At 39.7% G+C, this 25,255-nt stretch overlaps 1 long non-coding RNA gene across 2 annotated transcripts; it reads left to right on the top strand.

The window, feature by feature from the left end:
* The first annotated feature begins 7,583 nt into the window (after positions 1-7,583).
* On the top strand, positions 7,584-24,593 carry LOC113942800. Of its 2 annotated transcripts, XR_003526057.1 has the most exons (4): positions 7,584-7,707; positions 8,010-8,162; positions 20,382-20,502; positions 22,699-24,593. It is a non-coding gene; the product is annotated as an uncharacterized LOC113942800 (long non-coding RNA). The 2 variants fall into 2 exon arrangements; XR_003526056.1 differs by lacking the exons at positions 7,584-7,707; positions 8,010-8,162 and having other exon boundaries at positions 20,310-20,502; positions 22,699-22,877; positions 23,710-24,593.
* The last annotated feature ends 662 nt before the right edge of the window (positions 24,594-25,255 follow it).

Consider the following 25,255-nt stretch of genomic DNA (forward strand, 5'->3'; position numbering starts at 1 on the left):
TTCCTCAGGCTGGCAATCAAGCTGGGAAAAATCACATTCACCCAGTTCTGTTCCTGATATTAAAAGAAAAGTCTTCTTGTTAAAGGAGATGATGAATAAACAATTATTTAATGAAGTGGATATTGTCTATATAGCAGTGGAAATTTGTACTTTTTGCGTGCACGGTTCTCCAGGTCCAGAGTTCACAAGTGATTTGCTCTTGAGAAAGGAGCTGCTTCTTGACTGCTTTCTCTTTTAGTCTGCCAAAATGAAATAGGCAGAATGGCTGGAAGTATGCCAGCTCTCTTCTACTGAGAATGTCCAGCAGCTGGAACAAGAACTAGCAGCACAGCTGACAGAGCTGAAGGCGGAAATAGAAGACAACAGGATACTCCAGGGAATGCCTAGTGGGGCATACAGGTACCAAGAATTTGCTGGGGAATGAAGGAGAGAGTGAAGTTATAGCAACGTGTTGTATCTTCTTGTTTGTTTTTTTTTTTTCAGTTGTGATACAAAAGTTGTGTGTGTATAACTGTTCAATTTTGAGATCTGAATACACACATGGGAGTCAGGAGTACCAGCTTTTCCATTGTGTGTTTACCACAGAATTGTGGCTGAAATGGAAAGGAATGTCAAAAAATAAACTAAATTGATTTCATGGTGCATATTGTAAGCAAAACTTTAGATCTCCCTAGCATTTCAAGTGTGTCCTTCTTACAGTGAAGAGGAAGCATCTCCAATGCTACAATGTATAAACAGAGTGGTCACATATAAGGCAGCTGCGCTCACTTTCCTCAGTGGTTATGAGATGCAAACTATGGCAATGTGCCCAAGTTTGGCACTGTGCTTCAGGGAAGCTTTAGACTACCTGGAGAATATGTGGAGGAAAACAGAGGTGAAGAACACTTGATTAGGACAGTTAATACAAAAAGGAAAGGAGCTGGATTTATGTCTCCACTCTGTTTTCTCTAGATTATAAATCTTGAGACACATGGGAGATTGATGTAAAGGTGAAGAGATAAACTTCTGTTTGCACTTATGAATCGGGCATAAAATAATGGGCTAAAATTCAAACTTTCCAAAGACAGTGTAAATAAACACTGATCTCTAGACTAGGAGGTTGCTGACCATCTGTAGTGACCATCCATCTTTAAGAACAGGATAGATAAATACCTTTAGGGAACAGATTTACTTTTTCCTGCCTTAGAGCAGTGGAAGTGGTAGATGATCATAAGCCCCCTCCTGATCCTACCTCTTTAAGACTCTGAAGTGTTCCATTAGAGTTTGCCATATATTGCTTTTGGATGAGACTTAGGAGCCCCCTTTTTTAATGGTCCAGTTTTTCACCTGTTTTTAATTTTCATGGATTTGTTTCACTCAAGTACATTAAAAATGTGTAATGTATGGTTCCTGTAAGTATATTTATCATAGAATCTTAGAATATCTCAAGTTGGAAGTGAGCCATAAGAATTAATGAGTCCAATTCCCTACTCCTCACACGACTACCTCAAACTAAACCATATGACAAAGAGCATCATCCAGACACTCCTTGAACTCTGCCAGGCTTGGTGCTGTGGCCATTTCCCTAGGGGCCTGCTCGAGTGACCAACCAATGTCTGGGTGAAGATCCCTTTCCTGATGTCCAGTGTTGATACATGGGAATTAAAAACCAGTTCTTCTCCAAAAGTTTCCTCAGCTCCCCCTTCTGTGACACAGGTGTACTAGGAAGGTGACTAAATTGTGAAGGATGCTTGTCAAGGAGCTCCATTGCATAGCTGCGCATTGTAGTATGTGTTCATAGGATTGACAAACATCCTGATGGACTTTTTCAGGGCTTTGAGGTGGAAGAAAGAGTTTGCCAAAAAACATTGATTAATTAAATATATTCTGCTGGTTCAATATAGTCTTTTCATATCATTAAACTTGCTTACTCTTAAATTCACCATCTGAGCTATGCTGGGCCTGAAAAAGGTTTGTTTTATACCACCTTGTATGTAGCATCCTACTGAACTTTTTTTTTCCCTGTGACTCTGTTGGAATTCCAAAGGATGCATCTTGTTTCAGAAAAGAAAGAGAGGTAATACTGAAGAAAGGTTTATGGGTAGGTGGCTAAAATATACACTGGTTTAAAAAAAAGATCTCTTTGCTTGTTACCAAGAAATAACTGAAAATTAAAACAGAGAGACTTATATGTTTTTTTGAATCTGGCCTGTAAAGACAGAATGGGAAGGGTCGTAATGTTGTTTGCACAGTAGTAACACAGCATGACCCTAGTTGAATACTAATCTGGACCTGGCTCTGCAGCGTTTATTTTTGTGACAACTCTCAAATAAATTCAAAGCCTAATGATTTTTCTCTATTTACCACTTCTTTAGAATTTTTTTTGTATCCTGAAAAATAGATAAATTCAACGTGTTCTCCTTTTGCAGGTGCCAGAAGCAAATCCCTGTGTTATTCAGACTGCTGTCATGCAGAGGGAGGTAGAGAGCTGGGAATAACCCGGAGAAGGGAGCACACAGTAGCAAGCTTGCCCCTGCTACTGGCCCAGGTAGGGATTCCACTTACTGCAAGGACCCAGGAGCTTTCTCTGGCCCAGCAGGTTGCATTGTGCACGTTTGAAGATATAAAACCAGCATGAAACTCCCTTCTGAAAACAGGAATGAAAATATCAGTGGTTGCAGTTCCCTTGTATGATATGAAAATTTTCTCTTCTTCTCTTTCTTTAAAGGACGAGAATCTATGCCAGATCAGGTGGGCTGGGACAAGGTTCTCCCAATTCTCTGATGGCTTTGTGCTGTTCTAGGACATCTGTGTTGCAGGTTATTGTTATTTGTATTTTCCTTTTTAAGAGGAATTCAAATTTCTAGGTTCGGTGGACTGAATTCTGCCATTTTCCTTCTATTAACTAGGGTTTTTTAAATACCCAATACTACTTCCACTGGGTCAGCTTAGGGGAAGTACACTTTGGTGGCTGACTAGCTGTTGTTTTGGTGTTACTCTCCAATGCTAAGGGTGATCTATATGCTGTCCAAGTTTCCTATAAAGTCAAGCTGCTATTGTTTACAAATGTGTGATTTGCTGGTTATTTCTGATTTTATTCACGTTTTTTGCAGACATTATTACTCTGCTAGCCCAGAGTAAATATTTGAGCATGCTAAGATGGAAGAGCTTTTGTGTGCATGACAGTGTTATTGGACAGTTTTATCCCCTTTATCAGGAGAGAATCAAACCTAGGATCTAGCATGTGTACATCTAGCACAGCAGCTGCTCATGAAAAACAATGTGTCAGCAACTGCTTTTTTTTCCACCCAAATTAAAAGCTATTAATGCTAAGGGTAATTTTCGTCTAGACTTTCACTCTCAGCTGTCTACTTATAGTCAGAATTAGCTGCTCAGAAAGATTCACTATTGGGACTGAAATTCCCTTTTCCTCATTGGGTCAGAAATACCATTTGTAATCATTTAGGGAGGAAATAAACCTTTGAGATTACTCACAAGCTATGATTCCTCGTGCAGTGGGAATGCAATGGCCTTCTAGCTAATTCAGGAAGAAAATGCAAAAGTGACAGTCTCTCTTTTATGTATATAAGCAAAAGAAAATTAGTCACATATACAACGTTTTGAGGGCTGCAAGGCTTTCAGTGGCAAGGTAAAATTGTTTGACAGGAAAGAAAAATCCAGTGACACAGGAAGATCTGATGATTTACAGCTGGTGGTTATAGTGTGTCACCTACAGTCTCTGAAGGCAGCTTTCTCCAGGTAAGATGAGCATTTTTTGAACAGTGAAGTATAATTATGAAACATCCAACTCTTGGGTAAGAAAATAGACAAGGAAGATCAATGTAAGAAATCTAGAAATCTAGAGATTTGTAGCTAATGAACTAGACTGCGTACATGTGACTTTCAATTCTTCTAGCAGATTGATTTTACTAGAAAGGAAATACTGCAATGATAAAAATTAATTTAGGTAAGTGGAGTAGTGAGCTCCTTGTGTGCAGTGTAGCTAGCTTTAAGCTGCTTGGATTTGAGGAGATCCAGGATGAGGAGAAAGCTTGAAGAGATAGAGCAGGACAGTGTCAGGGACTGAAACATCTCAAGTCTGCAGACTTGGGGAGTATTTGTTTATTTAAGCATCACCTTTTGGAAATAAATTTGAATAATTCCTTATTTTATCTAATTTATTCAATGATTTTATTTTATCAGTTCTACAAGTCATTGACAGTGAATAAACTTCTGGAATTAGATACAATGGAGAACTACTGTTTGTTTTTTCTCTTTTGTGTTTTATTTTGTTACTAAATTTGCCACTGAACAGTTTTTATGCTTTCTAAATGACTAAGAAAAATAACTAATATGTTCTTAACCCAAGGTTCTCCAGCCATTGCCTATTTCTCATAGAATGAATGTGGCTGATGAGAAATATCCTGATGTGGTCCAAGACAACTGGGAAAAATTAAGAAGTGCTTTTGATAGGAATTCAGATATTTTTAATACTGATGTGTTTCCCTGATTAAAAGTTTTAGGAAGAAATGGTGAGAAATTATCAGCTTTCTTTTAAAACCACAGTCCTACATATCTTTTGTTGATATGTATTTTCTGAGAAAGGTTAACAGTGAAAATGTTGCCATCCTTGGTTTGTATGCTTAAGGAGTTTGGAGTGTGGCTTTTAAAGTCAGCAAGAATCCTGGAAATCTCGTGTTCAGATTTCAGAGTCTGGAGCCCTGAATATGCAGCGTTTGCTCCTCCAGCCTCACTGTGCCCTGGGCTGCAAAGACAGGCTGTTAAGAAGGATACTTGTGGGATCAACTTGGTGGAGAATCCAAGATGTTTTTCCAATTATGCCAAATCCTGAAACTCATCCTGCCAATTTTCTGCAAGAATATTATGTAAAATATTTCTGTGGGTGGCCTGTTTCTGGAGAAACTAAGAGAAGAAAAGTATTATTTAAAGACTTATACTAAAATAACTCTAGGAGAATTTGCTTGTGGTTATTTTCAAGTTCTCTTTCCTTTTGAAGGAAGGGAGTGATGTTGTTTATGTAGAGTTACCTGTGTGAGTGGTACTTAGCAAGCAAGGCAGCATTTCTGTCACAGGGTGTTTAAGTCCTATGAGTTAACCCATGCTGTTACAGAGTGGAAATGGTGTGGAACTTTAGGAGCTCACATTTTCTCTAGAAAAGCACAATCCCTCTCTCCTGGGGGGGCACACCTTCTCCTTGTAAGTGAGGAATGGGCTGGCCAGGGTGGAGGAATGAAAAGGGGCTGTGACTTGTTCTACCTGTCTCCTTTCTTCACTGCAAACCTCTACCACAAGGGATGTACCTGTGGGTCTGCACAGAGGAGGAAGGCACAGCCCTCAGCTGGAGTAGCACTGCCCAACCAGTGAGCATTGAGAGCAGCGCTAGGGAAAGTGCAGATTTACAGATAAGGGGCCTTTAGCCCTTTGTTAGTGGTCTAATTAAGCTCTAACCAAATGAAGGCCTTTGAACCTGCCACATTTCTCTTATATGAACAGGATAGGAGAAGGAGGGATGATCCTTGATCTTGGATATAATGGGCTAATAATGTACAGAGAAGGGTGCAAGACCTACAACATTACAAAGTTCACCTGAGCCATTCTGTGGAGTAGAGCCTTATTGATATTAAAAGCAAATCAAACATGCTCTAGCTCATTTTGATTTTCGGTATCTAGTTATCTAATATTTGAGGAACAGTATCATATTACCATCATAAGCTTCATTAATCTGCTATAGATTAATGTAGATCTGAGCATCATAGATGAAACAGCAGAATGATTAGACAAGACATTAAAAAACAAAGCAGAAATAAAGCATGGATTAGAAACACAGATGGCCCTTTATTGATGAAACAATGAGAAAAAAATTTGATTACATGTAGTTCCACTAACCACCAAGATTTTTGCTGAACTTTAGCAAACTCTAACTTACCTGCTAGGATCTTTGCATGTATCAGCAGTACTCACCGATACTGGGTAAAGGACAATCAGCTGATACTTATTTAGGCTTTCAAAAATCTTTGGAAAAGTAGTAGCAGAAAAAATGCTGCTGTTTGTTATGGTTTGGCCTAAGACAAAAACCAACCAATCAACCAAACAAACAAACCCCCAGTGTTAAATATACCCATCAAAGAGCTGGAAAAAGGGAAGAAAATATGACAAAACTTACAGGAACACAGTAGTTTTGGCTCTTCAGTGATGAAGGAATACTGGTATCCTTCAAAGCCATGAGCAGGCCTGAGATGATGTAAAGAAGGAGAAAACATTTCAGTTCTTCTAAAAATGTGTGCTATGTTGCCAACAGACTCTCCAACACTGATATCAGGCCAAATTCACCATCCCAAGCACACTCTTGTTTCAGAAGTTGGCGATAGCAGCATCATACCAGAATCAGATACCAGAGAGTGATAACTCTGAAATAGTAACATACTTAAAGTTCTTATGACATGTGAAGATTTGGGAGGTGTGTGTGAGAAGAGTGTTGTATGCTCCTGAGCCAGCACTCTGTTCAGACAGAAGGATTTGTTAGCTGGCATCCTTTCCATGCTTGAAGATAGGCACTCCTCCAAGGACCATGGAGGTGCCTTAACCTCCAACAGCTGTTTGTCTTTTGGGGTCTGGCAGAAGGCCTTTTCTTAAAACAGATATGAAAATAATAAAAATCCACACAGTGTGGGTTTCCCCCCCCCATCACATTCCATTCTCTGACATACTTCAGCTTCAGGATTAAATAAAAGGGAATTACATCATTGTGTGGATACAAAGCAAAGGACACTGATGGCACTGCTTACAGACATGTTGCTTACACTCACATTGCTTGAAGTGTTGATGTTCTCCAGCTGGTCTGATTATGGCTTTTTGCAGAATCCTGCCACAAGGACACAGTTTTCACTTTGCCCTGGCACAGAACTAAAACCTGGGACTATAACCTTAAGAATCTCAATAACTCAGCTGATGAGATGGAGTAAGTGAAATGCATCTCTCAATGCTAAAAAAAAAGAAAAAAAAATTTAAAAGGATGGAAGAAAGTTCCATTTATTACGAGTTTGTGTTTTGCGTCACAAAAATGAGATTGTGGCATTTTTGCTCTTGACAGGAAGCAGAAGAAAGGTTCAGCTTGCTCCTGCTAACCTCTAGTAACAACTGACATTTCCATTTTCAGTATCATGGCTCTGAGGCCCTACCTTTGTTCTCTTAGCTCTCACTCGTGTTTTTGTTGGTTTTGTGTGTTTCTCCAGTTTCTCTGCCCTTGTTTGGTGTCTCCCTGAGCTGTGGTACTTCCACTAGAGGTCGACTGCAACACACGCTTGCCCGGGACCTTGCCAGCCTCCACAGATCAGGGGACACCAGCAGGAAAACTCATTTTTTTCTGTCATCTAAAACGTGAAACCAACTGAAAATCTCCACCGTGTGTCCAGGGTCCAGAAGAGATGCGTAACTGTTTAACAGAAATAGCACACTGCTTTTAAATGCATGGCTTGCCTTACAAACTGCACCTTGTATGAGTGCAGGTGGTCAGCTGAAAAGGACGGTTTGGTTGCATAAACTGGTCTGTAAACCTTTCCTCAAATTAACATTTGAGTAGTTCAGCTGAACTCACTGAGCTATCAGAGATAAGCACAGGCAGACTTGTTTACACAACTAGGCAATGATGTACCTTACCTTTACTGTAGGCTGGCAGTGGCTTCTTAATTTTTGAACAGGATTTTCAAAGTAAATCCTCTAGGCTAATGTTACTCCTAACAAAGCTAGTGATAAGAGATCTGCTATTGACTTTGGTTGAAGGACAGTGGTTTAGAAAACACTGGTCTTCTTTTTGGAGTCACTAGAATTAACAGCAGGGACTTTCATTGTCTCTGCTAGAAAAGATGGAAAACACAGGACCAGAATGTCTCCTTCAGTCCTTTACCACTCCTTTTTTTTTTTTTTCTCATAATATGCAGTATTACTTTGCTCTATGATTTCATATCAATCGTAGGAAATTTATAACAGTACCATCTCCTTTTGTGTTTTAGGTTCTCCAAAACTTTAGAAGCATCTTCTGCAAACAGCTGACAATGAGAACTTTTCCACTTTATGATGCAGAGGTTTTTCAGTCAGAGAACTGGGGCACTCTAGATCCAGCCAGGGCTTTGAAAAAGAGAGACAACTGGATCCCTTACTTAAAGGTAATTATGAGGAACTTCCCTCTTTAAGTTATTGTTAGTCCTAACCAGTCTTCAGGATGTACCAAGATACATTTCAGTGATTAAAATCTAAAATGTTCCTTCTGACAAACAGAGTGAATATTTTTTTAATAATCCAGGCCTTATCAAACTACAATATTTCTGTATAGTCAAGAGCCTCTATTCATATCTGTTGAAAATACAAAATGCATGTGTTGCATTTTCTTTATTAAATATTGCCTCCTGTATCAAAAACATGTAGCAGTATTCATAAGGTTTTTTGTTACTTTTATGACAACCAAGTTAAGCCTAAAGTAGATCCCTGGAAACAAAAGCTTTTGATGAAATTGAAACAATGGAAGAAAGGAACTAAGCTGATGGACCTTCCTTCAAAATCTCTAGAGTTAACATGACTTAAAGTGATTTAATTTAAAGTTATTTTAATTTATTTATTGGGCTCTTCCAGGGAAATTGAAATCTAGAGAAAAGTTACCTCAGGTTTATTTATCATGTATTTACGCCTGAATTCATTAAAGACCCATTACTAAGGTGCTGTAGAGATATTTTCCCCTGTCTTTCTCAGTTCAACAGTTTCAAAAGGCAGCTTGCACACTTCCATATATATTCAAAAGCTCTGAAGTTCACCTAAGTCAGGTCAAAATCAGCCCTGGCATTTGTTTCGAAGGGATTGTTCAGAACTGCCTTTTTTTTTAAGGTGATCAAGGTTCAGACCTGTGCTCCTAAGATAAAGAGAGAGACTCAAATAGCAAGGTACAAGTTGGTAGGGCACAGTGCACCCCAGGGAGCTGTTACTGAGTGTCTCTATTTTGGTTCTAGCTTCACAGGTTCTCTTGATTACGGTAATATAATGCTGGTTTTGGACATTTTGAGGATGTGCTGCAGGACAGCTCTGTCTAGGTTGCATGCTACCCAGCCTCCTTGGAAAAATGGCAATGCATATTCACAGATCAGGTCTGTTTTGCATCCACATCGAGCTTGAGGCACCTCTTACACCTCACATTCCTTTGTCCTAATTGCATCTTACTCACTGAGTATACCCTACAGGGCTGACCTGCACCTGCCCAGTAAGGTCTGCTCATTCACTCCTACTGCAGATGCATGAAAGAGCTGTGGGTGTGACAGACTGTCAGGTGTGCTGGAGTCTTGCCACTTTTTCCCAGTGAAATTTGAGCAGGTCTGGTACCCTCATCTGTAAAACTGGTATGACAGCAGTGCTCTTCCTCTGAAAGATGACATGAACTAATGCAATTAAGATGGTGAACTTCTACTGTAGGACTGGATCTATATAAATATCATTCAGTAACACTGATCTTGCAGTCAAAGGATAATGGTACTGCCTCTCATCCCCTGGGTGAGCCTGAAGGACTACAAAAAATAAGAGCACCTTGTAGTTCAGCTTTCAATTTTACACAGGAACCAGAAAATAAATAGCTCCTCTGAAGCTGTCAGAAGTCATGCCCCTGTGTGCCCTCTTCTATCAATAGTCACATATCTGACAATTGGAAAGTCTTTGATGTGCTGTCTCTTTCTTTCTTTAGTGCTCTGATGGTGTTGAGTACACCAGAGCAGCCTTAAGCCGTGTCTCAAGCTCATGTGAGCCTGTTTCAGCCCTGAAATGTCACTGAGCATCTTTGTTTTCTCTTCCCAAGGAACCACTACTCCAGTCTTTCCAAATACCTCTGTCTGACTTGAAGATCCCTACTGTCTAGAAAGGGGGTAGTGGGCTTGTCACAGTGTCCCAGATGCTGCTGTGTATGTGTTCAAGTTATGGGCAAGCCTTGATGTGGGATCCCTGCTGGATGGTATCTGTTTAGTAGAGAAGCAGTAATGGATCAGAAATCATTGACTCCCAACCAGTAAGAAAGTGAATTAAGGAAATACTTGGGAAATCAATGGAAAAATAATTCCCATAGAGTTTGATATTTAATTTACATTTTTATTAAAGGCTACTTACCCCCCTGCACCCTCCTTTTTAATTTTTTTCCTCCCGTGTGAAGCAAGGAGGTTATCATCGAAACAGGTGATGAAGAGTCCTATAAAACTCCTGTTCTTAGTACCTTTAGAATTCCTATCAAGGCTTTGCTAGAATTCCTGTCAACAAAATTTTACTGATGCTAATAATTGCTAAAACATGACTATTTTTTCAAATTATACTTCCGATGGAAGTGGCAATTAAGAAAACTCCTGCGAGATTACATGTGTTTTTTAAAAATTACTTTTGTACTACTACTAATAATAATAATTTTATTTAACCTGGGATTTGGCAGTACTCTGTATATATTTAGTCTCCCTGGTTTCTGTCTAACATTTATTATTACTTTTGTGGGTCTCACAAAGCATTTGAGAGAGAACTCATCTTGCATTCCGAAAGTCAGAAAGTGGATGTGTAGATTTTACAGCTGAGGTCGGCTTTACAATATTTTAAATAATTTAATGGATTTTATTTTGATGATACTCTTAGAAAGATTAGACAATTATGGTCTTTTATTTTTAAATTTATTTAGCAGTGAGATAAGTTTTCTTTTATGATCTCTGTTTTCAGACCTTTTCGCCATGCCAAATACTTCACAAAGAAACTGTTCTTTCAAAGCTTGCCACAGCAGGTAATTTTTCTAGAATGCTTGGGTGCAAACCATCATCACCACTAGCAGAAGTAAAATGGCCTTGCAGCTCACTGATAAAATGAAAAAAAAAAGATCATTCTTCTTGGTTTTTTCCATAGTGACTTCTCACCAAATACAATATGTTTGATTTTGATTACCACTCATTAAGGGTGAGGGGTAACAGGAAAGGAGAGAGGTAGTCCCTCCTCTATGTAAATCTCAGGAAAAAAACCTATTTTCATATTCTTTCTTATCTGGTGTATTTCCTCCTTATGTTATAACAGGCAAGTCCATTTCTAAATTTTCACCTTGCAGAGGGGGCAGCAGAGAACTCTCCCAAATCCAGGAGAAGCAGTAAGGAGCAGTGCTGCAGAGGCTAGATGCTCTGAATTGACCTTGACTCACTGCAGGATGGGGTCTGGCATGCTGCCTCATTGGCCTTGTGAATCTTTTGTCTGTATTTGATATGATCTGAAACAAGGTCTTGGACAGAGAGAGAGAGGGATGGAGGATCTCCAGGAACACAAGGTGTTTGAAACAAATCCTGTGAGGTCAAGTTCTACTGCTTCTTTTCATGACTCTGGACAGCAGAGCTATGATCATGTCTGGGAGGAGATCTGTGCCTGAACTGAGCCCCACCAGGTACTTAGAAGGGTAGAAATTATAAATAATTGCCAATGAACACATCTAGCAGGCGTTTGTCAGTTCTGATAGAGGGTTTCTCTAATAGATTTCTGTTTGGATACCAACCTTCCTCTTTTTCAGAATTCAATCTCCTGCTAGTGCTGGTAAGCAGGAACTGCCCAGCTGCAGTGTGTGGTGGTGTGCCAAAGTTATATGCATAATGTCCTCTCCTCCTTGGTGCTCACCAGCTCCTCTGCAGCCACTGGTCCAGTACAGCACAAGCAGTGTGAGGTTGCACCTATGTAAAAATAACATGTGTGTGTCTGTAGCAGGACTGGGGTGTGGATTTGGCCACAAGAAGTGTGCCCTAGTATTTACTGGAGGGTAATGGTATTAGGGAATGGGTTAGCATGTGTGTATTGAGGAGAGGGGAGGAAGGATGGTGGCGTGCTTTTGTTGCTGGAAGCCACTCGGCAGCTAGTGGACCTGAGAGCAGATGCCTGCTTTGTGCAGAGACAGGTGTGATAGCAAGTTCCTCCTCTCAAGGAGGAAGTGGCATCTGTGGGCATCACCTCACAGAGGCTCAGAAGCTGTGAGAGCACTTCATGTTTTGGAGGAGGGGAAAAAACCCAAATGGCCTCACTGGCAGAGTACTGAATGAGAAGTAGGACCTACTTCTCTGGTATCTGGGGAAGTTGTAGTAACTGTGTGGCGAGCTCTGTGACTAATCCTCTGAATGTGAAGGTATCCCTTTGATGCAGATGGACTTTGATTCCCTGTTTCTTTATTGTCTTTCTGACTCAGAAGTCCTTCAGAGCCACTACTTTGGTAAGTATAAAAGCAGAGAACTGTTACATCCCAGAAGTTTCTGTATCTGCAACCCAATGTTCAGTTTGTCTCACTCTACACATGCCTGCACCAGAGGGCCCTCGTGGCAAGGTAAGAAAGAACTGAAAAATCTTCTTGTTTTGCTCTTGTTTTTTAAAGAGGAAAGGTCTCAGCTACTAGGGCTGGATGCAGCCCTACTATTAATGAGAAGGTCTTGGACCCCCACGCTTGGCCAGGACCAAACAGGTCAGGAATACAGGAGCAGGGGAAAGGGAACAGAGGGAGAGAGAGAGACCATTTAGTCTCCCACCCATTCCCTCTTTCCTGCTGATTAATCTTCCCCAAGCCTGGTGCCAACTCTGTGTTAAAAAATATATCCACATTTCTCTGTAAGGAAAAGCTACCACATACTGAAATTCTTCCTACCTCAGGCTGACCCAGACTAGAAAATATTTGATTACTTAATAAAAAGTTCAGAAAAAAACCCCAAACATTGGGTTGACATGATGATTAATTAAAAAAAAAAAAAAAGAAAGAAAGAAAACAGGATTGCGCTCTTCATCTTCTCTCAAGTCCGCTAAGTCCACAACTGTGTTGGGAAGGAGTACCTGCTTGGGGGCCATGCAAGGAACACGACTGATCTCAATTTTGAAACAGTCTAGTCATCAAGGTTATTGAAAAACTAGACTTAGTTCCTCCACAAAGAAAAAAAAGATGCTGTCCTGGTCTCAGTGTATTTAAAATAAAAGTTTAGCTGCTATTCAAAAATGTACTGTCACTTTTTTCATCATGTCACTCAAGTTTTTTCAAACAGCATTGTCTCTCTTTTTAGACTGGAAATTTTAAGTGAAGAAGCTTCACCGACAGTCCATATACTTATTTTTGTATTTAACAGATATGTACAACTAATGCCATTATTCAGGAAAATATATTTTGATACTATTTGATCTCATATTATCTTAAGTAATAGAGATGGAAGGACTTAGTGTTTCTAAAGTTTAAGAAATTAGACCTTTGAAGTCAATGAGGACAGGATGAGTGAGGATGATCATACTTCGTAAGGATAGAGAAATTTGTTCACAGATAATCTATCATTGCAAGGATTATGTAAAGAATTCATTGCCTGACAGTTTGTCATCAAGATGTTAGGCTTGAAGGAATTTTTGGAGACAATACACTCATGTCAACTTGCAAATTTATAGAACTGCCAACGTAGTCCTAAGTATATCCATGTCACTTCTGTGAGTAGCTTTGTTAGGATGTCTTGTGTTGAGAGGGATAAATTTGACAAGCACAAATCTGTAAAGATACATTAATAAGATTTTCTTTAATCAGAAAAAACAATGCCAAGATCAATGCTATGAAGCCTTTAGAAACTGGAAAGAATTCCAATTTATGCCATACAAATAAATTGGGATAGAGAAGATAGAAGAGTTTTTCTTATCTACTTGATTGTCTGAGGAAGTTAATTGGATAATGCCAAGTAAATCACTGTCCATAATGACCCACAATAAATAAATACTGTGTGACTCACATTGACCTTCTCATTTACACTAATACTAATGCCAGTTTAATGTCACTGATACTGGTAGAGTAATTCCTGATGCTTGTCAGAAGGCCTTGATGGAATTGATACCAAGGTAGGTGTAGCTGTTTTCCTGTTTGCTGCTCTTCTGCTACTCTTTGTACTACGGCACAGAGTATGCTGGAAAGGAGTGAGAAAAAAAACCCCAACTATTTAATTTCATTTTATAGAACGTTAGCTAGAGATTTGAATATATGCTTGTGTTGGGGGTGTTATGTACACATCACAGTAAAACTTTCCTACAGCCTAATCTGATGTTACTTCTTCATTCCACACTATGATTTTGCCCTATGCTCATCCTATGACCTGCTGGAGCCCAGAAATCAGTTTTTCTTTTATGTCTGGAAGAAAAATGAAAAACTAGGAGGTCAAATGTGTTACTAGCCATATCTGGGTTGAGGTTTTGATGAAACAGATTCTGCATCTGGGATGGAGCAACCCTGGATGTACGTCCAGACTGGGGAATGAGATGTTGAAGAGCAGTGCTGTCGAAAGGGACCTGGGGATCCTTGTTGATGGCAAGTTGGATATGAGTCAGCAGTGCCCTGGCAGCCAGGAGGGACAACCGTGTCCTGGGGGGCATCAGGCAAAGCATCACCAACTGGTCGAGGGAGGGGGTTGTTCCACTCTGCTCTGCACTGGTGCAGCCTCACCTTGAATATTGTGTGCAGTTTTAGTCACCATGATATAAGAAAGATATTAAGCTCTTAGAGAGCGTCCAAAGGAGGACAGTGAAGATGATGAAGGGCCTTGAGGGGAAGCTGTATAAGGAGTGGCTGAGGTCACTTGGTCTGTTCAGTCTGGAGAAGAGGAGACTGAGGGGAGACCTCATTGCAGCCTACAACTTCCTCATGAGGGGAAGAGGAGGGGCAGGCACTGATCTCTTCTCTGTGGTGACCAGTGACAGAACCCAAAGGAATGGCCTGAAGTTGTGTCAGGGGAGCTTTAAGTTGGATATTAAAAAGATTTTCTTCACCCAAAAGGTGAAGAAAACTAGTAGAGGGTGGTTGAGCACTGGAACAGGCTTCCCAGGGAAGTGGTCATAGCACCAAGCCTGACAGAGTTCAAGAAGTGTTTGGATGATACCCTCAGGCACATGGTGTGACTGTTAGGGATAGTCCTGTGCAGGGCTAGGAGCTGGACTCGATGATCCTTCTGCATCCCTTCCAACTCAGCATATTCTGTGATTCTGTGATTTATCCTTTAAAAATATAACCAGTTAAAATTCTTAAATTAAAGCTACTTGGAACTAGAAAACTGTGTTTTTCTGCTAAAGAAATGTTGAACAGACTGTTCCAGCATCTTCAGATTTTCAAGTCAGAAAAAGTAATTTAAAAACTTTTACTTTCCAATGGGAGTTGTTAGCTTTCTGGGAAGCAGGTGTTGGGACAAAGTCTCCTTCTAAATTCCAAGTAGCATACCTTTATCTTCATTCCTCTTTTTTCAGTAGCAGAAGAAATGATGCAAAGATCAGTTCTGGCCTTTTGTGTACACACTCTGATCGGGAGATTAGCTGTGAAGTACTTCAGAGAGCCCTAGCAATGAGAGAGACATTATTGCACACTGGGCTCTCTTTCTTCTGGACTAATACAGGGATATGGATATATACTCTTGAACTTCGGCTAAAGCCTAGATAAATATTTACTAATCCTATTACAGTTTATTTGGCAGTGAATTTATAAGCAGAGGCAACAGTATTTCCTGAACAACAGTTTCTAATGTGTTTTGGGTTTATTTTTAATTTATTGCACAGACTGTCTTTCAAGAACTGAAACAACAGTAAAGCCATTTTACAGGCAAACTACCTGACACCTATCTAGCATACTTGCTGGCATGTGATATAAACACAAAATGAATGGCATTGTTTCTTAAAAATATTATCATTTAATCTATGCCCAAAATCGGAGGAGTACCTGTGTTAGGAATCCCTCCATGTTGTAAGATGTGAGCTGGTGAGATGGCTTAGCACAGAAAGTATCCAAAACTGAGATTCTGATTCTGTTGCACCCTCCCTGGCAGGCTGTTTGGGATGGAGGTGATCAGAGGCATGTGTTATAATGACACAAGGCCCTGCAAACCAATGTGTTGCATTATACTACCTTAAAACTTTTTGAGATTCAGCTTGGAAGAAAGTAGATAAAGGTGTGTAAATATTGCTTTATAACCCAAAAGGGATTTTTAAGTCCCAGTAAACCTGAGCAGAGCTAGAGGAGAAAAATCAAAACCTGCAGGCAAAAAAACGCACAAATATCCAATTACTCCATTTGTTGCTATAGATACATAACTGAGTTATAACATTTTTTTATAGGAATAAGTTGTATTTAGAAGGTGTCTTAAAAATATGGACAGTGTCTTAAGAATATGAATCCCATATGGAGTCTCCCAATATGATAGGGAGAAAGTTTTCATTTCCTTTTAGTTTTGTTTTTAAGAGCTCTCCAGTTTTGTAGTCACATGCCCCTTTTGCTGAGTGCAGTAGTCTTGACTGAGATTTTTAGGAGTGAGTCAGAGCAGGAATCGCCAGAAAAAAAAAATTAAGAGCTTGAAAGTGGAAATATTTCAATGAAAGTTTTTCATAAGGATATTTAAAAACACAACCAAACCCCCCTCCTATCTGCTATGGTGAAGTCACCCTAGTATTTGCTCAGTTATTTACCTAAATCAAGTTGAATTTAATTGTTCTATAAAGGGCTTTGATTTAACCTTTATCAAATTCTGCACCACATAATTAAGATCAGCGAAACAAATAGTCTATTCAGAAGAATAAGGAAAGAACAGAGAGTGCAGAACACCACAGGGAAAAAAGGAAAGGAATCTGACCAGGCTTATCCAACATTATGTTCAAATTAGGTGTACATTTTGCAGGGCTGCCTAATTAACTTTATGGTAAAGAATTAATTCTGATCCAGCACATATCTCTGAAGCTGGCAAGCTGTTCTTCTGAATACATTTAAATTTTACTCAGATTTCCATGACCGAAGGAAATACCTTTTCCTTTTCTCCATCCTTTCTTTGAATAAAAGTTAAGACACCCAGGTGCTAACAGGGAAACTTTTGGTAGCACTGGAGATCTTGTCAAGGCAGATGTTAGGACAGCCAGTGAAAACAGAAAGTCCCAATAAATCGTGTGTCATTATTTGGCACTGAACTGAGAACAAAAGTGCATTACATAGCAGGAAACAGCAAAAACAAACAGTGGAAAAGGAGAACCTTGTATTTGCTTGCTAGCTTCTTATAATAAGAACCATTAAGAAAATTCCATGGCTATTACCCCTATACCCCAAGTGTTTATTTACACTGGAAGATTAACTTCAGTAATTATACATCTAGAGACAGATGTATGTAATTCTCTGTGTGGCACTTACAGTTAAGAAACAGAATCTTTTGAAAACTAACACCACTTCTGCTGACTGCAGTACTGAATTCTTGCCTGGGTGTTACATTCGTTGCTAATGACTCACTGCCAAGGTAGACAATTCTCTTTTAAAGATGCTGATGGGTTTTTTTTGAAAATTAAGGTCATTGTTAAACTATTCTACTTAACAAGTGCTGATTTCATAGCAATTTGGGACACCAGTCAATGGGCATTCTTTATAATTAGCACTAAAGTCCTTGTGTGTGAGAACTTATCTACAGATCTTGCAAGTGGAACTTAGCCAAGAGGGCTTTAAAAATATGTCGACTTTGAATGTCAGAATTTAAGACACTTTTTGCCAAATTTGAGCTAGATTAGAAGAAAGAAAAAAGTTCTACCTTAGTTCAAGAGCTAATCTTTTGCTTTTTCATGTCTTCTTGATGTTTTTTTGTGAATGTATATGACTGAAGGAAAAACTAGACGCAGTAACAATTTCGTACAGTTTGGCTTACTCTGTGGTAGCATAAATGAAGACACAGTGTAGGTCTTCCCTGTAAAAAATAATATTTTGGCGATATTTTATTTAGTTGTTCTCTGCTAGCGACATGTTCTGAGGCGAGGTCCACTCTTAGGTTAATTATACAGAATTGCAATCCTTTCAGAGCTGACAGCTGCTATGTGTCTCTTTTTCATAGCACAGGTCCACAGCACTCTGTTTACGGAGTTTGCAGAGGTGGAAAACCATGACAACTCTCACACTAGAGAAGATGGATGTATTCATACACGAGACCAGTGAGGGGTTTACATAATACATGATATGAATTTAGAGGACCCAAAGGAGCTTGGGAACCAGCTGGTGCTTGTGACCAGCCAGTACACTGAGAAAGATAAACATAAGATATCCACAGGTCTAAAAGACCTGTGACAGTTTGCTGTTTTCAAGGTAGGTCAATCCCATGACTCCTTGAATTGTTGTGTACTTCTGCAAGTCCAAGTGCTGACTGGATTTTTGGGACTTTTCTTTATTCTCCTAGTTAGCTAAGTGATAAATGTGCTACAAAGACCTAACTGAGCATGTGGAATTGCTTGTCACATGATGTTAATGTCACAATTTTGCACTTATTCAGGGTCACAGACATCAAAGTCACCCTGTAGGGAATAATAACACAGAAGGACATTTACTGATGCAGCTAAGTAATATAACGAGCTAGCACATCTTCAAGGCACAGAAAGAGAGTCAGAAAAGAAAAATGTTAATTGCTTCTGAATGTCTTTTAATTAATGTTTTGGATTGCTTTTTAACAGAACTAAATTTACTTCCCACCACTTTTAAACTTTTCTCAGCTGTAAATAAGAATCTGCAAATTACTTGACATTCCAGACTTCCTTTTTTTCCTGGGTTTTCTTTTTTCCTTTTTAAATAGTAAGATATGAGTTAAGGGAGTCTGTATAACAGGTTTCTAAAAAAGAGCAGTTGTACTTCTAGATGGGTGAGGAGGAAAAAGCTTGGAATTGTAGAAAGTATGAGGGGAGGGTCATTAGAAAACAGTGAATAAATGGCACAAACACGTACACTGTGCAGAGAATTCCATAAAATATCTCTTAAATCAAATTATTGAGATTACTTTCTGTATTGGTAGAATAATGCTTTTGATGTTTTAGTATCTTCTCTAAGATTGAATATTCTGATAGAATGCAGGGCAGACCTGAGCATCAAGATGATCAAAAATCTTTACAAACTTATGAATGTCTAAATAGCTGGTAGGACCTCTTTTGAAGTCACCAGAAGGTCCTCATTATGAACCCTTTTTCTGGAGCATCTTTCATGTGAGGAGAGACTGACAGAGCTAGGACTGTTCTGCCTGGAGAAGGCTAAGGAGAGAACTAATCAGTGTGTATAAACACCTGATGAGAGGGAATGAAGGTAAGGGACCAGACTCTTCTCAGCCATCCCTGCCATCAGGACCAAAGGCACTGAGCACAGACTGAAATATGAAATTCTATCTGAACACAAGAAAATATTTTTTAACTGTGAATGTGATCAAACACTGATAAAGGTTTGCTGAGAGGCTGGTGGAGATATTCAGAATCTGACTGGACACAGTCGTGGGCAATTGACCCTGATGTGACCCTGCTTGGGAACAGGGGGTTGGCTCAGTGATGTCCAGAGATCCCTTCCAACCTCAGCCATTCTGTGATTCCATCATCACAGGAGGCAGGCTACTGAATGAGTCTGGAATAGCAGATCTTGTGTTTATAGGTGACTTAATTATCACCCTCACACAGTAGTCCTGAGGACTGATCATATACGACTTGCCCTATGTTCCTTCTTGTTATGGTTTCTTTCTGTGTGCCATAGACTCAAACATTATTTACATGCTGACTTTTCCAGTGATCATGGACTTCAAATTACCCTCTTGTTCAGCTTTGAAAAATAAGACCAAGTCTGGAGCTGAAGAGTAGCTGTGGAAGCCTCTTCTATTTACACCAAGGCTGATTTTTAACCCTGCAGCCCTAAACTTTTCAGATTCACTCTACTGCATTTGTCAGTTATTGTCAAAAATAGCTCTAATTTACATGGTATCACAAGAAAACTAAAGCATGATTTCTTTAAGTATTTCTCATAGGCTGATAGTGTTGAAACATTTGTAGTGATGTTTTTTCCTCCTTTCACAGCAATTTTTAAATTACAAAAAGTAACTTTTCTGGTAGTAAGCCATCTGAAAAGAAAGCCCTCACCTCAATCTGCTGTCTGGCCTGCCATATCTCTTTGTAAAATTTATCTTTGAGTAGTATATATTGCTTGTCTTTGATTTGAGGGTGAAGGTGAAGGGATGAAGATGATCCCAACATGATTTGGTGCTGGGAAAAATTAAGCTTCTATTCACTTTCCTCCCCTATTTTTTATATGTTTTCTCTGGCTTTATCTCTTGGTGTGGTTCTTTTGAACTTGAACCTCTCAAAGAATATTTGTTAAAAGATGATGGAAGAGATAAATTTAAACCAAATGGCTCCTTGCAGGATACTCTGGGGTGTGCCAAAGCTTATGGAAGTTGAAATCTTTTTCTGTCCTGGGGTTCCCTGCAAGCAAAAACCACAATCCTGTGCTATAAATAAAGAGAATTACCACAAACCCTGGGACTGTGGGACTGTAGGCATGTGGAAATCTCTCTGATACTGTTTTCTCCTTTTTTTGTGCATCTCAGGCAATGTAACTTGTGAGCAATTCAGTGGCAGCAACATCCTTGGCTCGTGTCTCTGGATCAATGCCCTGTGCTGCTTGACCTCTGGACCTGTGAAACTGCTCTCTTGGGGAAAAAATGCCAGGTACAGAAGCTTTTCTTGGTTTGAAAACAGTAATTTGCAATCAGTTCACTTCAGGTTGTGTAAGGTTCCCTTCCAACAATGTTTTCTGTTGCTTATACAGAGATGCTAGAGCCAGCAACCATGTATATTCTATAAATGTTATTATATAAATTTACTTTCTCATTGTTATTTAATCTATTTGAGCAAAAAAAAATTCCATGTTTTATTATGTAGTTAAAAAAACCAACAACAAACAAACTAACACTTAAATGTGTATTAAGCAAAGCATAACAGTTTTATTCACAATGGCTGCTGCATATTCTGACGTCTTTCCCCTTCCTCCCTCTGATTCCAGACATGTATTTTGCCATGGAACATGGAAGCACACAGGGTTTCTGCCCAGAGATTTGAACATTGAAAGATGAAGACTGGACAAGTTCAGAGGAATGGACCCAGAGGAGTCTGGAAATATATTTCTCTCTATGGGACTCAGCAGTCTCAAGGACAATTCTAAAAGGGTCAGGAAGTGGAAAGGAGCTGATAATCCACTTCAGAAATAGGGAGAAATGGCACTAATTGAGGTTGCCTTTACACACTTGAAATGTTTTGTCCTCAGTCCTGGAGTAACAGGGCAGCTCTCAAAATAGGAATGGTAGAGGATGTTAAGGAATCTCCTGTGTACTCTTGAAGAGGCTTTAAATAGAAAACCTTTTAAACTAAAAGTATGTAGTTTAGGAAATCTCCCAAGGCCACTCTCCCATTTTCATAGGGGAGTTTTGTGTTACAGAGCTATATAAAATACTGTCTAATTGCCTAGTTCACCAAGCTTCTGCCCTCATCGCAACAGACTTTGCTTTCCACTGCTGTATGATCGTGCTACCCCTGTGAATTTACCTTTCGTTTTTATCATGGGTCTTCTGTTTAAGGAAACTTACTTTATTTTTTGAAGAAAAAACTCCTGCTAGAGAAGAATGAAACCTCTACAACAACAATACGGTAATTCTCTTCCAAAACCATCAGAGTATATTCTGGAATTGCTCTCACAACACAGCTCTCTAGGCAGGGTTAAATGTGCTGTTGCTGGAGGTCTTTTGCTTTTAGCTGAAATGGAATGGAAATGGGTCTTGCTGGCTTTGTTAACATGTGGGACAGAGTTCATGCAGAAGAATGAGGAAACAATAGCACTTTGTCCAGCAGCTGAGACAGCTTAGCTTAACCAATATAAAATTTGCTAACGGCCTATTGCTCAAGCACTTCCTTAGCTTCCTCAGAACAGTTCAGGTCAGGCAGGTTCTAAATCAGACAACTTGACTGTTGAAATCTGCAATCTCAGCTACTGAGTTACTTCCTAAGCTTTTCTGTTTCTTCCTCTTCCACAGTCTTCTGGTTTCAGTAAGGAAAATAATGTGAATGCTTTTCTGCTTAAGTGTCAATGCAAAAGAGGAAGATCTAGATCATTGCATATTGCATAATGCACATTATCAATATGTTCATAAGGAAGAGCACTAGACATTCATATTGGCAATCCTCTAATTACCATTTGACCAAAAAGTACTACAATGTCATCTAGAGAGTTCCCATGTGCCACTGTGCTTGGAACATTTCTTTTTCTGATCTATGCTGTGGGTATTTGTAATTAAAACTTTTATTTAAAAAACCCTTTAGAGCTGTTCTTGATAAAGGAGCCTAAGGAGGGCTTGAGTAGCTGTACATCTTTAATGACATCTTCAATTAATTTGGAGTTTTTCCCAAAAATATAGACTAACAGTGACAGTGACTGCCAAATGTGGTAATGGAAAGTCTTGCATGAGTCTGCAGGTTTCAAGTTGAGGGAAATGGAGTTTTTCAAATATATGAGAATGGATTACTTGTGGAAAGAAACAGGTGTTTTCAGAGCAGTAAGTGCATTGCCTGGTACTTTGTAAAAGGAAAAATGGGTAGAATAAAAATCTTTATGTTTCAGTAGAAAAAAACAAAAGTTAACTTCACGAGATTTGGAAGAAACTTCTCCTGTGAGCGGTTTATTCCATGTTCTGTTCTTGAGCCTTCTGATGAAGCATTCAGTAATATCCTGTACTAGAAACATGATGCTGCACCAGCTTACTGTTGGTTTGATACAGGCAGCAACCACCATGTTCAGAAATCTCTCCCCGGCAAAGAATGAATATTTAGGTAAATAAACACTACTAAATGTGCTTCTATATGTTTACTTTGAAGCTCACCAGCATGCTTTGAAACCCAGAGGAAAGATTAACTTTGGCCCAAGTGAAGATTGAGATCATGTATAAACATCCACGGTTTGATCTCAAGCTTCAGTGTATGTCAGCACCTACACAGATGAATGTATGTGTTTGCAACTTCACCTCAAGCTGCTGAGGGACACAGTAAACCAATAAGTAGGTTGAATTTACGGTACAGCCACGTTGGGTGAGTAGGAGGTGAAATCCATAATGGGAAACTTTGATTAAAGCCTGCACAGGTTTACAGTGTTAAGATGGGTTGCTACTAATATAAAAATGAAGTCCATGGATGTTTTGTAAATAGAAGGCCCGATGTTCAAGAGAAAGCTATAATTTCCTCAGCATAAGAAATAAAATGTTGGAAAATTGCAGAGCTTCATATGTCATGCCACATCTGGTGTTGTTTGTGACAACTGGAAATAATAGTTGAGAGGCACGGAAGGTAAATAAAATGATAGCTGTGAATTGCTGCACTTATAATTAAAGAACAGCATTTCAAATCCTCATGTTTTTCCTCTGGTCTAAAAATCTGCCTCAGCTTTCCTCTATATACTGCCACAGGATATTTTCTTTCTCTGAGCTTTGATTTCAGAGGCTGCAAGTTGGGAAGTTTAATTAGCTAGCTTTTGTAACTTGTCTTTTAGTCCACAATTGGAAGTTTGGGGTTTGGTGCAATAGGCTACTGTTGTGCTGCTGTTGCCACTGGTGCTACCATATTGCTAGCAATAAAAATGGAACATTGTCAGCATCATTGGAGCTCAAGTTTTGTTTTGAATGAATATGAAAGACTCAAAATAATTTTTGCATGAATGATTCATCAAGAGTGGGTATAGAGATAATTGATTTGAAAACCTGTAAATATATATATGTATATGTATAGAGAGAAGTTTTTCCAGCTTATGTTTAAATAAAGAATAGTTGATTTTTGACTTGTACTCTAACTATATGTGGATTTTATTGGCTAATGTCACTTGTGTTTATTTATAAGTTTTAGGCAGATGCCCAGAGGGAATACACCCACAAGGCTTGTTTGCTTCTGTTAGAAGCTTCCCCCACGTCCGACAGAGTCAATGCCAGCTGGGTCCAAGATGGACCCACTGCTGGTCAGTGCTGAGCCCAGCAGTGACGGTGGTAGCACCTCCGGGATTAAAGATTTAAGAAGGAGGAAAAAAACCTGTGCAACAGTAACTGCGTTCAGAGAGAGGAGTGAGAAGAAACAGCCCTGCAGATACCAGAGTCAGTGTAGAAGAAGGGGGAGGAAGTGCCTCAGGCATCAGAGCAGAGGTTCCCCTGCAGCCCATTGTGCAGATTATGGTGAGACAGGTTGTCCCGCTGCAGCCCATGGAGGTCCATGGGGGAACAGAGATCCACCTGCAGAACCTGGAGCACCCCACACTGGAGAAGGTGAATGCCAAAAGGAGGCTGTGATCCCATGAAAAGCCTGTGCTGGAGCAGGCTCCTGGTAGGACCTGTGGCCTCATGGGGACAGGAGCCCACACTGGAGCAGGTGTGTTGGCAGGACTTCTGATGCTGCAGGGGACCTATGCTAGAGCAGCCTGTTCATAATGGACTGCACCCCATGGAAGGGACACGTGCTGGAGCAGTTTGAAAAGAACTGCAACCTGTGGGAAGGACTCAGGTTGGAGAAGTTTGTGGAGGACTGTTTCCTGTGGGAGGGAAGAGGGGAAGAGCATGAGCTGTCCTCCCACTGAAAAGGAAGGAGTGGCAAAGATAACATGTGATGAACTGATTGTAACTCCCATTCTCCATCCTTCTGCCCCACTGGTCAGGGGAGATAGAGAAAATCAGGACTGAAATTGAGACCAGGAAGAAGGGAGGGGTGGGAGGAAGCTGTTTTAAGATTTGATTTTATTTCTCGTTATCGTACTCTGATTTTGACTGGCAATAAATTAATTTTCTCCAAGTCAAGTCTGTTTTACCTGTGACAGTGACTGGTGAGTGATCTCTCCTGGCCCCTCTCTCAACCCATGAGGCTTTTGTTAGATTCACTCTTTCCTGTCCTACTGAGGAGGGGAATGATAGAGCTTCTTGGTGAGCACCTGCCATCCAGCCACCACATTGACTGTAAAAAATTCAGGATCCAACACCTGAAAGTAAGACTATTTGAAAAAATTACAGTCTTAAGGTGAACCAAGAAACAGATAAAATTCTCATACTATTTAGATATCCAGAAAAAAAAGAAAAAGGAAAAAAGTGATTGCTCTCCCACCACCTTTACACTGCCCTTTCATGACAATGCATTTGATAATTGCATCTTGCAGTGCACTGGACATTAGTACTCCTATGGGTACCAAATATTAAACAGTAATGGTGAAAGTAATTGCTGAGGTTAGCCTTGCCTCAGGTTTGTTGCAGTATTCTGACCTGATGTTAATACTTTCCCCGCCCTTTGGCCACAGTCTATTACTCTTTTGAGTACAGCTGCCCAGCTGTATATATGGATGGACGGATGGATGGATGTGTGTGCACTGTGAAGTCACACGTGGAATTCACACATTAACTGCAGTACAGGG

This window comes from Corapipo altera, unplaced genomic scaffold, assembly GCF_003945725.1.
Source record: "Corapipo altera isolate COAL_440 unplaced genomic scaffold, ASM394572v1 2b, whole genome shotgun sequence".
NCBI classification, from domain to species: domain Eukaryota; kingdom Metazoa; phylum Chordata; class Aves; order Passeriformes; family Pipridae; genus Corapipo; species Corapipo altera.